Source organism: Eumetopias jubatus, unplaced genomic scaffold (genome assembly GCF_037043125.1).
Source record: "Eumetopias jubatus isolate StellerSeaLion01/CBP00866 unplaced genomic scaffold, mEumJub1_p1.0 scaffold_5, whole genome shotgun sequence".
Classification (NCBI taxonomy): domain Eukaryota; kingdom Metazoa; phylum Chordata; class Mammalia; order Carnivora; family Otariidae; genus Eumetopias; species Eumetopias jubatus.
Window position 1 is genome coordinate 41,775,974 of NW_028274811.1, and position 14,511 is coordinate 41,790,484.

General features: G+C 44.7%; 1 protein-coding gene across 7 annotated transcripts in view; it reads right to left on the reverse strand.

Moving 5' to 3' along the window:
• Positions 1–14,511, reverse strand: part of ANKRD55 (ankyrin repeat domain 55) — a 491,618-nt gene that overhangs the window by 296,943 nt on the left and 180,164 nt on the right. For all 7 annotated transcript variants that reach the window (XM_028119121.2, XM_028119119.2, XM_028119118.2 and 4 more), the window contains one exon: positions 6,714–6,906. The gene's annotated coding sequence lies outside the window, so the exon portion shown is untranslated. The remainder of the gene's footprint in view (positions 1–6,713; positions 6,907–14,511) is intronic.

The window sequence follows — 14,511 nt, forward strand, 5'->3', positions numbered from 1 at the left end:
CATTAACGTTCTGATCCAAGCCTCAACAAAACCCCTTTCCCTTGATATATTTGTTGAACAGGAATTGCTTGTCTATGTTTATTTAAACATATTTGCCCCATGATTAATGAGTAACATGAAGCGCTTACACCTGGGGATCATTAAACCTGTCATTTCCATTTCCTTTGCCTGTCTGACCTTTCCTTAGCTTACAGGTACAGCACTGTATATCCTATCCTGTCTCTGTAATACCTTTTATGGTTGTGTTACTCAGAGTAGGCTAGATGTTAACAAGAGTAAAATTCCAGTGGCTTAACGCAACAGGTTTATTCTCATTTCTGTCACAGTCCCATGCAAGACTGCAGTGAAGTTCCACGCAGTCATTTCAGGATCCAGGCCCTTTTCTTCTGACAGTTCCATCTTCCTCTGAGTCCTTGGAATAATCTCCATTTGGCCAGCAGAGAAGCAAAGAGAGCTCATGGGAAAGGTGCCTGGTCTTCAGTGAGGCACCCTGACTCTGATGAGAACTAGTCTCATCTCCTGGCCCTGCTTTTGCCCTGATGCACAGGTAGTAAGAAGCACCATGAGCAGGAATCCAAAAAGAGGGGACCTTGGATACCACTGGGCACCAGCAGCCTCCACCACAGTGAGGAAAGAAAACAAAGCACCTTTTGACTTCTATGACAAATATGGAAACTGTACATGTGCTGTATCATATAATCAAGGTCAGGGACAAAGAAAAAGGCTTGGCTTCCTAAAATGCATATGGCAACAATACAGAGTACTCAAGTACATTTAGGTGTCTCTTTCTCTCCGTGACCCTACAGTTGTGAAACTTCTGAGCCTGCAGAGGTTTTTTGTTTTTTAAATTAACCTTTCTCTTTAGTTGTAGTAAAATATATATAACATAAGATTTACCATCTTAACCATTAATTGTACATCTCAGTAAGTGTTAAGTACATTCACATTGTTGTGCTACGAATTGCAAAAATTCTTTCCGTAACTTCAGAGTAATTAACATTCAAGAAAACTAATAAATCTAAGTTCGCGATTCCCCACATAAAGACTGTAAACATTTCTTAAGAGTTCTGTGAGAGTACTGTTATTTTAATTTAAGATCAATGTATAGTATACTGATCATAATTAAAGAGTATTACTTATTCTTTTGTTTGTTTTTTAATTGTGATAAAATTTATGACTCTAGAACCAGCCTTAGGTGGGGCCAGAGGATCTGCATAAAATGGAGAGGATATAGAGAGCTCCATAATTGAATCGATGTCTGATCCACCACTTGAATAAATTCTTACCTGACTTTCCACAGTTCTTGCTTCATAACACGATAAACTATTTGAACTGAAAGGGACCTTAACTCATCTAGTTTCTGCAAAGACCACCGTAGGCTTCTCTCACGCTGCCCTGAATTCAAGTCTGTATATAATCCTTTACCGGGCTGCACCAGCCTGTGGGTACAATGGAACTACCCCCCACTGCAATCATCTGAACTTACTCTCTCTTTGTCCCATGTTTCAGCTCACCTCCAAGTGTCACCGAATGGGGAGTCAGCAAGCAGTCCCTCAGGCAGGCCCCCCGTTCTCCTGCTCTAGACCTCCTTTAGGTGGGCTCTTCTAGTGCCTCTCACCACCAGTGTCTCCACTGCTGCTACCTGGTCCCATGGACAATGCTAAGATCCATGTCCTGGGAGCCATCACCTAGGATATGCTCCCCAGGCTGTGACTCTTCCTGATGGACAGGCTGTTCTTCCCTGGGATCAAAGCCTGACCATGATCTGGGCATACCTGCAGAGCAGGGATCCCTTCCATATTTCCTAGAAGCTAGAGAGCCTTCTCCCCGTAGGACTAATCTGTACCCAATGTGGTGAGCCTGGAGAATAGTCCCTGGCTTGACCTCTTTTTCCTTCCTTCACCGCAGCAACCCCCAAGTACTGAGCACAAACCTTACGCTTGTTGGCTCTCTTCCCCCAAAGCCAAGAAGCTCAGGGAGAGGGTTCCCTATACTTCCAGCCCCATCAGTCCTTCATGCAGCCTCTGACATGTCTGAGTCTCAAGTTCATGTGCTTTTTGGCCTTTCCTGGACGTCGTAAGTTCTCTGAGGACAGAAGAGCTTGTGTCTTCTGTGGGCACAGCACAGAGGGCACCGCAACTATTACCTGCCCGACAGTGAATGACTAAAGGAACAAAGATGCACACTACAGTCTCCTTGGTGGCCTAACCATTCCAAGACAGTAGAAAGGGGTCATACTGTTTCTAAAACAAATGTTTTTATACATATAGGTGTTTTATTTTATACAACTTACTATGTTTCTGATCTCTCCAAATCTGACATTTTCCACTTAACAACTAGAGGTCAATATTCACCAGCACCATAGGCTGAAAAAGATGATCAGATTCCACCAGAATGATTATTTATGTTTTCTACTCAAATTATAACAATATTCTTTTTTAAAAAATCCAACCAAGATTGCTCCTTCCATGTGCTGTGGCCCAAGCAACAATGGAGAGCCTGGTAACAGACACCTGAGTTCTTCACAATGTAGCAATGAATGATTCTTTTTTCTCTGTTTGCTGGTCTTTTCTAGTCTTGCCTTCCATTTCACAGCTTTGTTAAACATTCAGGTCAAGGTCAGAGCAAGGAACTATTTCAGGGTGGGAGGAACTGAATTTGGCTTACACAGGGCCTCTCCCCATTGAAAACACTTAGCACCCAGCCAAGGAGTCTGTCTCTAGATTCCAGCAGAGAAAAAAACAAAACCAAAAAACGAGAAAACCTCCCTCAAGAAAATGTCAGTTTTGCTTTGTTTTGCCCAGGCTAATCCTGTTTCAGGTTACGAGGCAGCAGTTCCTTGCAGAGGGGAAAGTACTAAACCTGAGTTCTATTTCTAGCACTCACTCCAATGCTTCGTGACCTTATCCTGGCCACTTCATCAGCTTTGCCCCACCCCCTGCCCTATCCTGGCTCCAAACTGCCACCCTCCGGCATTCTCTCCTTATGGTAGTGTTGTGTGTAAGTGTGTAACACTCTAAAACTTCAAACCCAAGTGGTCTTCGTTACAAGGAGCCACTAGTACCAACCAGAGCCTGAAGGGGTTTCTGGGAATGCGTCTCAAAAGTCTGGCTTCCAATACTTGTGACATTAAGAGTCTAAAACTGACCACTAAGGAGTGGGGACATGGGAATACACAATCTTCCCTGGGGGTGGAATTCACTCCTTAACTGGGAGGCATGGAAACACCCACAAAATCCCCTACAGGAAGCCATGGCAAACCACTCTGTGCCCAGCCCACATTTTAGGGATTTACTCTGGTCTCATGGGAGCCATTTGTAGCCCTGGCATCCATAAGTTGTTGAAACAAATAAGCCTGATCCTACTAGTGAGGAGAGAGGGGAAAAAAATTCCCTTTTGGAGATGCCAGTCTCAGTGTATTTTGTGAAAAGAAAAGCGATCCTGGGAAATAGGAGAGGCCATTTTTCCAATCCTTTGTACAAACCATGCTTACACATGGCACTGCAGCCCCATTGTTGGAGGCAGTGCAGGCTTCCTTGAGAAGGCACACTCTGGAGGAGAACAGCTGAATCAAATAGTGACTTTACCTCTTAGGCACTGTGTGACCTTGAGCGCCCATATCATGTCCTGGTCTCAATTGCTTCTATACAATGGAGTTTCTACATGGACCTTGATTATATTTCGAGACAAATGAGAAAATGCCTATACAATGTTTTTAGCTTTGTATCTGAACGTGCCAATTACTTTATGAATGTTACCTATTAACAATAATAATAATACTAAGGCTCATGAAGAAAAATGTCATAGCCAGGGAACTCATGAAAGATGACCAAAAGAACTGATCCTATTAACTCCTTTTGACCCTAAAGCATCCTAATAGATACTTCTATCTTAGCACCTATACCCTGTCATTGTACTCTTTGTGTACTTGTTTACATCCCCACTATTCTGAATCTCCTCTCTTTCATCACTTTATCACAATATCTCTCTAGCACATTTCCTATAGAATCTTTGTTGAGTGAATGGAAAATCAAGTCATAAATTAATGAGTGAAAGAGTAAACAAATGAAAGAATACTCTTTGGAAGGGAAAATTTGTCTCATTAAGCCAAAACAATTAATTCCCACACAAATTATTTCTAGAAAAATAGCATTTTGCTTATTTATTATGAACTATTTTCCCTTTCCCTCCTCTGTCTGTCAGGAATGCCAAGTCCCAGATTCAGAGTAATTTGCCCAGAGTTGTTTAGGTGCTAAAAGTGTTAAACACAATGTCTCAATCCATGACAGGTTTTTGATGGGATGAGTCCATTTTCAACCCTGTTGTGGCCTGCAGATGTGGAAGCTAGGAATTTCAAAGTGGATAGAAGGAAAGGGAGGTGGTAACTGCACCAATGAGCATCTTACTATGAAACTCTCTGGGTCTCTGAGGGGTGAACATCCCCAGCTTTCTAAGGGAGCCAGAGTGAAGCCAGTCTTGCCCCAATGCTTGCTCTTGTTCTGGCAACAGGCTGTTGCAGCTCACTACAGATTTGATGCCGGGGGCCCAGTTTAGTTTATAGAACATTGTCCAATCCAACAGAACAATTGCAGTAGATATATTGACAAGTAGGAGAATCAGCTTCAGCAGTTTATCAACTAACGACGGGCTATTATCTCAAATTGGACCTTAGGAACTTATTCAAACCATTATTCAAGCTCATTCGAATGAATCTGAGCTCCTACTAACAGGACTAGCTATATAACTTGCAAATCCAAGTACAAAATGAAAATGCAGAATCCTCTTCAGAACTTATTAAGCATCTCAGGATGCTAACAGCAGAACAGTAACCCAAGCATGGGTCCCCCTCTGAGCAAGGGACCTGTGCAACGGCACTGGTCAGAGGCTCTAAAACCAGCCTTGCCTGCTAATGACAACTTCCTAAGTCAAGCACCAGCTATGTACAACTCCTCCACAGTAGGCCAGCTGCTGCAGCAGAAAAACAAAAAACCGACACCATTAAAACCTCAATGTCATCCCTCACCAAGATCCCACGGAAACACTGTTAGGAGACACGCCCCCGAAGTCTCTGCCTCACACAGTACGCTGCACAAGTAAATTGCTTTCTGAATATATCCTTCAAAACTCGCGGTGGGGTGGGGTGGGGGTGGGGGATAAATCCTGAAATGGCTGTAATTGCAGAGAGTGAAAAGAGAAGCTAAGATAACAGGCAGCAGGGGCGGAATTTCATTCTCGCTGGTGGATAGTTTGATAAGAAACCTGGATTCTGAGCGGCCGCACAATGGCCTATTTATCCGGCTCTCACGCACCACCCGCAGCCCCGGCTGGGAATCACGGGGGTGGCAGCCGTCCCCGGAAAACGGCGGCGCTCCGGCACAGGAAAGCCAGCTGATAAACTGATCCGCAGACAACGCTTCTTCCTTCCTGGGAAGCAGCCACAAAGGCAGCCAGCTGACCTTGGCCCAAAGCTGTTCCCCGGCCGAGGAGAGCTAGAGGTGGGAGGAGGGAGAGCGGCAGGGTAGGGATGGGAGGAGGCAGGGGATCGCCGACTCCCCCCCCCCCCCACCCCGGCCCTGGCTTCCCAGGCTTCCCAGGCTTCCCAGGCTTCCCAAAGTTTCCTTTGGCAAAAGCATCACACGGCGTGATTCCGGCAGAGCCCACGTTAGCCCAGCTCGGGCTCCGAGTCTCTCCCAGCTGCGCAGGCGGAACGGCGTCCGCGTCCCCCACCCCCACCCGGCCCCTCCGCCGCTCGGCAGCGGCCCATAGGCCCTTCCGGCCCGGGGCGGGCTTGGCTGGGGCTGGGAACCAGTTTGGTGCGGGGAACGGGAACCAATTGGCAAGGCCCTCCCCGACAGTCCCCTGGGGCGGCCCCTCCCTACAGCCTTTGGTCAAAAGCAAAAAGAAACACAGACATTTGTGTCACCCTATTAAGCACACAGGGCTTTGAATGGTGCACCAGGCGCAAAGAGTTCTCATCCTCCCCTTGGCAGGGTGGCCCGGTAAATACAATAAAAAGCAGGCAGAAAGTTCCTAAAATTTCCTCCTGAACTTCCCTGGAGACAGAGAATCTTAATAGTTAATTTCTTCCCTTTTCCTCTCTCTTTCTTCTTCTTTTTTATTTTCATGTTATTTTTAAAAAGACAATTAGAAACATGGGCAGGAGGTCAGATGGAGGATTTTGAGATGCTCCAGGCACTCCCCAGGAAGCTCTGTTTTGGGGAGAGTTGACCCAGCAGCTGGTCCCTGCTGCTCTAAGATGTGTGCTTTCACTTTTTCATTCCCCAAACAATTTGGTTTGGAGTCTTGAGAGCCTTGGAAAGAGCTGTCTGCAGAGGAAAAGTTCTGGAAAGGGCAGTCCCCCAGAGAGCAGGAACCCAGGGCAAGAGGAACTAGCTCTGTGAACTTGGGGACCTCTGCCTGCTGGCTTGGGGTGGGGGGTCTTCAGGCCTCCAGACCTCCAGGCCGCAAGTGGGGTGGTCAGCTGGGAGCCAGGATGCCCTTGATCTGCTTTCCAAATTGTACATGACTCCCACAGGGGACTAAAGGCATGGAGGGGTCAGATCTTTAGCTGTTTGTATGGCCTGCAGCAGGAGGCACTATTTATCATCAGTTCACCAAAGCCCTACTCCAGGGGGCTCCAAGGAGCTCACATCTCTTCCCTCCAGGGAGGATCCTGGACCCCACATTCCATCTCCCAAACTTCTCTTACTTACTCAGTATACTGCCATCAACAGCATTGTCAGCCTTCTGGGCTTGAGCTCTGGAAGGAATTTCCTCCAGTTTAGTGCCTGCAGGGAAGTGCTTTGGAGAGCAGGATAAGGTATTCCACGCCTAAGGCCACAACGTCTCTGAGTTGACTCTTCGATAAACATCCCTCTTTTCCAAGGGACAGAGTTGTCTCTTCACCTAGAGGAACAAAGAAGTTGCAGTAAAGACCCCTGATGTTCTAGGGTGTTTGGGAGACCTAAATTCATTAGCCCTACTAAGTAAGGCTTTCGTGACCTACCAGGAACTGCCTTCTAGTGAGCCTGAAGGTCCTGGGACCCTTCCAAACCCCCCACATGACTTCCCACATCTTGGGGTTTGGTAGAGTTCACAGCAGAGAAAGATGTGAGGGCAGCAAGCAGTGGTCACCTTTGGCCTGGAATGAACTTCTCTGGGGTTTTTATATCCATCTATCCACTACGGGGCATCGTTTACTACAGTGCTTCGGGAAAATGAGAAGTACTTCTTTCCTAAGAATAAACTGAGAATCCTGTTTGAGATGCAGTCATTCATATTACAGTTTTGGACAATACAGAAAAGGATATGAACTGTGGTGACTATTTGCAGACGAAGGAGACTCTGCATTTGCAGGTCCTGAGTTTTACGATCTATTCATGATATCGATATCTTTGCAAAGACATCTGGGTAACGTTAAACTATTCTCTGAACACTTGTTTAATAAGCTCTCACAGGAACCTGTTGAGAAAGGCTGTTGTTTGCCTCTCAGACTCTCTCTTTGACTGTGGCTGTCCTCACACCCCCAATGGGACAATCCCTGAGAAGAATGAGCTCTAAGCATTCAACCCCATCCATAGCTGATGCCTCAGCCAGTAGTACCCTTGTCTCTGCCTTTATTGGATGGCAGACCTGACCCCTGACTCCCAATAGCTCTCTCTGTCTCCGGCTCCCACTCTGCCCTCTGCCCTCAGATCTAATGGCAGACATGCAACTTCCCTGGCCTTGACTCTCCACAGTCTCCCTCAAGTCCTGCCCTCAGTAGCTCCCATGTTATACCCATCGGGCCTCTATGGCAGGAGCTTCTGGGAGGCCTGATGTGCTCCTGCCTCCCAGGAGGGGTTTCTGACATATGCTGCTCTTCAAGTTGCTTATAATACAACATCAGACAGCAAATACCTAAGAGACTTCAAGATTGTGGTCAATTACTACCATGAATAAATGCGCAAGAATATCACAGTTCTCTTACAAGAAAGTGATTAGGATTCAAAACCATCTACATATAATATGTCTACAGAATGGCCTCTTGTTTAGACTTGGTCATCTTCAGTCTTCTATACAGTCATCTCCTCTTTTCCCTCCCATTTCCCCACTGGTTTAGCAGAATGAGCTTTGCAAAGGGCAGAGTTAGTGCCTTCTTACAACTAAGGATTAAAAAGGCAGCAGAGGGGCGCCTGCGTGGCTCAGTCGTTAAATATCTGCCTTCGGCTCAGGTCATGATCCCAGGGTCCTGGGATAGAGCCCCGCATCGGGCTCCCTGCTCCATGGGAAGCCTGCTTCTCCCTCTCCCACTCCCCCTGCTTGTGCTCCCTCTCTCACTGTCTCTCTCTCTGTCAAATAAATAAATAAATCTTTAAAAAAATAAAATAAATAAAAAGGCAGCAGAAAGGTCCAGTCCCCAACCTACTGTCCCTCCAACCCACTGGTCAGTCTCTTCACCCCACTGGCCAATCTGCATCAGAAAGAATAGAATTCCAGCCACCAGGACTATTTTTCAACATCAAAGTGCTCCTACTGCATACAAAGTAATGTAGCAGCATGGAAAACACTGATAGCTTCTCAAAAAGCTAAACCTAGAATTGCCATATGACCCAACAATTCCATTCCTAGGTATATACCCAGAAGAACTGAAAATAGGTATTCAAATACTTGTACACCAGTGCTCATGGCAGCACTATTCACAGTAGCCAAGAGGTACAAACAAGCAAAATGTCCATCAATGGATGATGAACGGATAAACAAAATGTAGAATATTATTCAGCCTTAAAAAGGAATGAAGTACATGCTAACAACATGGAAAAACCTCCAAAATATGCTAAGTGAAAGAAGACAGAAACAAAAGCCATATATTGTATGATTCCATTTATATGAAAGGTCCAGCTAAGTCCATAGAGACAGAAAGCGGATTAATGGTTGTCAGGGGCCAAGGAGAAGGGAGGTATGGGGAGTGACTGCTTAATGGGCTCGGGGTCTCCTCTGGAGGAGACGAAAATGTTTTGGAACTAGATAAAAGTGATAGTTTCACAACATGGGAATGTAGTAAATGGCACTTAATTGATAACTTTAAAATGGTTAATTTTATGTTATGTGAATTTTACCTCAATTTAAAAAAATCCTCCACCTTTGAAGGATCAGTTTATTCAAGTCCTTCCCATCTTAAGGGTCACTCTTTGGGTAATGGAAGACTGAATGGGGAGAAGTTAGGAGGATGAAAATGACAGATGTCCACTTTTCTTCTATCTAGTTGATCATAGTGACGATAATGACAACGATAATGGTAATTTATGAAGAAAGGAGGCTTAATAGGGGCCCCGCAGTCAGGGCAATACAGTATCCACAGCTTACCTGGAGCAGGACCATATTCCTCAGCCATCCTAAACCTTGAGCCACTGTGCCCCCACTGTTTCTGCAGCCTTGCCCAGAGTCAGGGCTGGGAAGTGATGGAACCAGGACCTGCGTCTGCGTTTGTCCAATAGCAGAGCCAACACTACTTTATACTACAGCATCTCCCTAAAGTGGTGGTAGATCATTAAAGTGGGGTCAATAGAAGACCTTCTCCCTTCACCTGTATGTAATAAGAATATTAGCTATAAGTATTTAGCACATACTAAGCACAATTCTACATGACTGACATATATTAAGTTGTTAATTCCCACTGTAGCCCTGTGAGCTAGGCACTATTGGTATCTCCATTTCATAGATGAAGAAGCTGAGGAACAGAGAGATTACACTCATGCCCAAGATTCCATAGCTATCAGGCAGTGGTGTCTGGACTGATGCTCAGAGAAAAGGCTGCTGGCTGCAAGGCCTCTGTATGAGCTTGCTGTGTGGGCACTTGAATGATTACTCCTGGCTCTTCTCCTCCCCAGTGGAATTCCAACATATTTATCCTTTGTTCTTTGCAGGAGGATCATGTCCTCTTACATCTGGCCATGCTGCCTTTGGCACCAAGTCTATATACATACCCTGGAGCAGAGACTTACTGAGTTTCCTTAACAATATTTTCATGCTGTTTCCTACATTTGGGATATAAATATAAATGTTTCCTACATTTGTCTTTCGTTTGCCTTTGCTATTGTTTGTGGGATGAGCTCTCGGTGAAAGGACATTGAGACAGTAAACAAATAGCTTTGGTTCCGAAATTAAAGGCTTTTCTTTGCTGCTGCAGGAATCTCTCTATTAAAAAAAAAGATTCATTCTTTTTCTTGGTAAGTGGATGTGGGAGACTGATTCATGATTTTGTTTTATTAGTGAGTTCACAGAGGTCCAGGAAACTCATCTTGGATTGCCATTTTGCTTTTCTCTTCCTCCCTCTCCACTATCCCCCCGCAAAACAGTAATACTGTGCCATAGAGCACAATCTCCCTAGTGAATTCAGGGTATTGGGAATCTGGTTGGGAAAGAGCCTACTAGCCTGAGGAGGAGCTGGATGTGGCCTCAGTAATATCTGCTCTAATACATTCCCCTTCCTAGTCGATAAGAAACTCGAGCCCCAAATAGCAAACAAATGGTCACATTCGTAGCTCATGGCAGACATAGAACTTAAACACTGGCCAGCTTTCTAGTTCCATATCCAAAGTTCTTCCCCGCCCTGCCACCCTCCTCTTTAAGCTGCCTCTGAAATCAGCAGAGCCCTGTTAAAGGAGTCCAGGTTTGCCTGGCAGAGGTTAGGCTAGCAGCAGATCTCAGAGGTGTCAGAAGTCAGAAGGGCCAGGAGCAAGGCTCAAGGCAGGGCTAATAAAGCAAAGTGTCCAGTCTTCAATCCAGTGAATCACCAATTTCAGAGCCACAGTGCCAAAATTCTTGATGGTTACTTGAGAGAATAATTGCTCTGGAAATCATGCAAGATGGCTAAAGGTACAAAGTATGATGCTCTTTCACTGAGTACCCAGAGTATTCCTGTACTGGACAGGGAGCTTTCTGTGTATCATCTTATTTAATTCCCAGAACAATGCTAAGACGTATGTTTTATTAATCTCCTTTCACAAATGAGTAAACTAAGGCTCAGAGAGGTCACACAGCCCCCAAATATCATATATATCATATACCCACAGATTTGCTTGACCCTAAGGTTAGGAAACTTCCCACTAAGCCACACAGCCTGGGCGTTCTTATCTCAGAATCCTGAACTTCTGCAGTGGGCTCTGTTTTCCAAAAGGACTTTTAAAATTTTTATTGGCATAGTATCCATTTTGCTAGATTTAGTCCTAATAGGACCAAAGGGAAATCCCTATGGGAAGGCATGGCCCTTCCTCTGACCTCATTTAAGACACCCTGGGGCCATGTCTATGTTCGTAAGGCACTCAACAAATCATCTGGAGGGTAAGGTGGTGGGCTTGTCCTCTCCTCTCCCACTGAATGTTGGTCGTCCAAAAGAGATGCTGGTAGAGTGGCTAGGAGCAGGAACTCTGGCATCACACTACCTGAGATGACTACCAGATACGGAATCTTGGACAAGACACTTGGCCTTTCTATGCCTCACTTCTCTCATCTGTAAAGTGGGGTAATAATACCACCTGCCTCACAGGATTATTGAGAGAACTAAATTACTTGATATATATAAAGGGCACAGAGGATTTCCTGGCACACCATATGTACATGTGTTTGCTACTAATATGCTTTGGGGAGCCGTTTCCTCCAAGTCTTGGGTAGGACTGAAAAAGAACCAGAATCCTGGAACCAGCTACCACTTCTACTGAGCACCTAACATCTTTACTAGGCGTGCTTTATATATACTCTTTCTAACTCTTAAAGAAACCTTATTAGATAAGCATTATTATAACCATTTTACAAATGAGGAAACCAAGAATGTGGAAGGTCAAATGATTTGTACCAGGTCATACAATCAGAAAGTGGCCAAAGTGGTGTTGATCACACACACACACACACACACACACACACACACACACACACACACATATGTTAGTTAGGCTACAGGGTCTTTCCACCAGCTCAGCTGTTTCCCTAAGATTGGGTTGTTGGTTTCAAGCAAAAACCATCTTTAAACATAGTGTCTTTTATTATTTTTCAGTTTATTTTTTTAATTTTTTTGGTGGCGGGGGGAGTTAAGATTGGTAGTAAAAATTAAACAGAATATGAGCAAATGTACCCTAACAAGCCCCTTTGAAAACAAAATTAAGGAAGAAAAACATTGTCATTTACCAGCTGCTGGGCCAAAGAGTGGCCATGCTGGGCTGCACACCCCGTTGTTGTGAGTTTATCCCTGACTGACCTAACCTCAACCCACATTTATGGTAATTAGGCAGAATGAGGTCCATGACCAAGTAAATACATTTTCATGGATTCAGGACCCACCCTCTCAGAGAAGAGGTTCAAAATGATCTTTACCCAAACCTCTTTGTTCTAAATGTTCTGGTATAGGGAGCTGGCCATAACAATAACAACAACAACAACAACAGTCACAAGAGCTTGTGATGTGCTGGGAACTATGCTAAGTGCTTTAAATATATTATCCCATTTAATCCTCACAATTGTCTTTTGAAGCCCTCTTTCATGGGGGAGGAAATTAATATTTAGAAAAGCAAACTCCAAAAAAAAAAAAAAGAGCAAAATCCACAGTTCAAGATCACATAGTAAGACATGAAATCAGGATTCAATTCCTGCCTGACTCCTGTTCTAAAATCCTAACAATAGGCCATATGACCACTATGTTCTTTGGAAGGGCTTGACTACTGCAGTGCCTATTAGCCAGAGGCTCAGTGTGAGAGGGGTCTCTCATCTAGATTAAAAGGGACAAGCTGGACTCTAGTTCTTCCAAAAGGAGATAGAGCTGTCTATTCCCTCAAATTCTACCTTGAATTCTTTTTGTCGTTGTTGTTAAGATTTATTTACTTATTTGAGAGAGAGAGAGCACGTGTGGGAAGGGCTGTGGGAGTGAGAATCTCAAGTAGACTCTCCACTGAGCGTGGAGCGCCACATGGGGTGTACACCATGTACCCCAAACTCCAGCAGTCTCACAACCCTGAGATCATGACCTGAGCCGAAATCAAGAGTCCGACGCTCAACCAACTGCATCACCCAGGCACCCCTCTACCCTGAATTCTTGAACTGTGGTGGAAATGGCAGGTTCTACCCGAATCTCCCAAGCCGTTTAGAGAATGGAAGAACTCAGACTTTCAATTACTAGGGCTCCTGGCTGATTCAGTCAGTGAAGCATGCGATTCTTGATCTCAGGGCTGTGAGCTTGAGCCCCACATTGGGCAGAGACAAACATTAATCACATGACAAACATTTATGGACCTAGTATTTTCCTAGTATTGTGCTAGGGGATGCTGAGAAGAAAGAGAGAAAAATAAATGACACTATCCTGTCCTCAAGTTGCTTGCAAATTTGCATGTACCGGTCAGAGATCTGATTCTGCCAAATCCAAAGAAATAACTCCCTAACTGGGTCCCAAAACCAAGATCAGGAGAAACCCAGTGGCATGATTCTATTTTTTGTATAGCTTTCTGGGTATGAAAAACAGGAAGAGTAATCGCCACAACTCTAGGGTTCTTCTAAGGCATGAATCATAAACCAGATCAACAGGTATGGTGAATGGCTTGTCAGTTGAACGGTTGTCTCTATACAAAAAGACAACTGGTTGGTCAGAAAGAAATGTGAATGATCTCCCCCACCTCAACCTTCCTCCACAGGAAGCCCAGCCTCTCTAAGCATGCCTGAAAGGTCCTCCTTGTTTTGATTCCAGCTCCCTCCCTCCCCAGTTGACCCTTGCAGGGAGAATGAAGCCTGCCATTTTGCACACAGTTTTGCCTTTTCTACTGTTTATTTTGTTAAGACTCAAACCTGTCAGCGAAGCGGTTTCCAGCCTTGTCTGTGCGGTAATAATCTCCCTTTCTAAGAGATAAGCACCCTGAGTAAGGCATATTGGAAGACAAACTAACACACCAAAGTTGCTGAGTACACACAACTCTTAAAAGATGCTTCACCACTCAGGCTTTATTAGCTTCAGAGAAAAAGAGAAAAGAAGGAAGTCTGGCTTGAAGGTTTCAGAAACTCACTTAGAAATTACTAGTAACTGCCTAGAGAAAAATGCCAATACATGTTAGTGTCCCCAAGTCAAACACACACTTGTTGCTGCAAAGGAGCACATGGAGAAAGACAAGCAGGGAGAGCCTGCTGGAGGCTTCCAGAGGAAAGGAACTTTCTGGCAAGTCGGAGTTCACTCAGATGTCCCAATTTCTAACCTGTACACCAAACTTCTACCTTTAGGACAGGAAGATATGAATTTTCCTGCCAGAAAATTAAAGAAAACACTCAGATGATAAACGTGATGTTTTTAAAGTCAAATTAACTCCTTTGCTCCAGAACAAGACATTTCTTTTCTTGCCATCCAGAAGGAACTCCCTACCGAAGATAATGCACAATCCCTGTGACAAAGATGTTGTCACGAGTCCATGGCCTGTTCAGCAGCCATTTCATGCTTCCTCTTTGTTGATAGAACCCTAATTTTATTCCAGGGTTGGACAGCGATATACTCAAGGAAGTTGG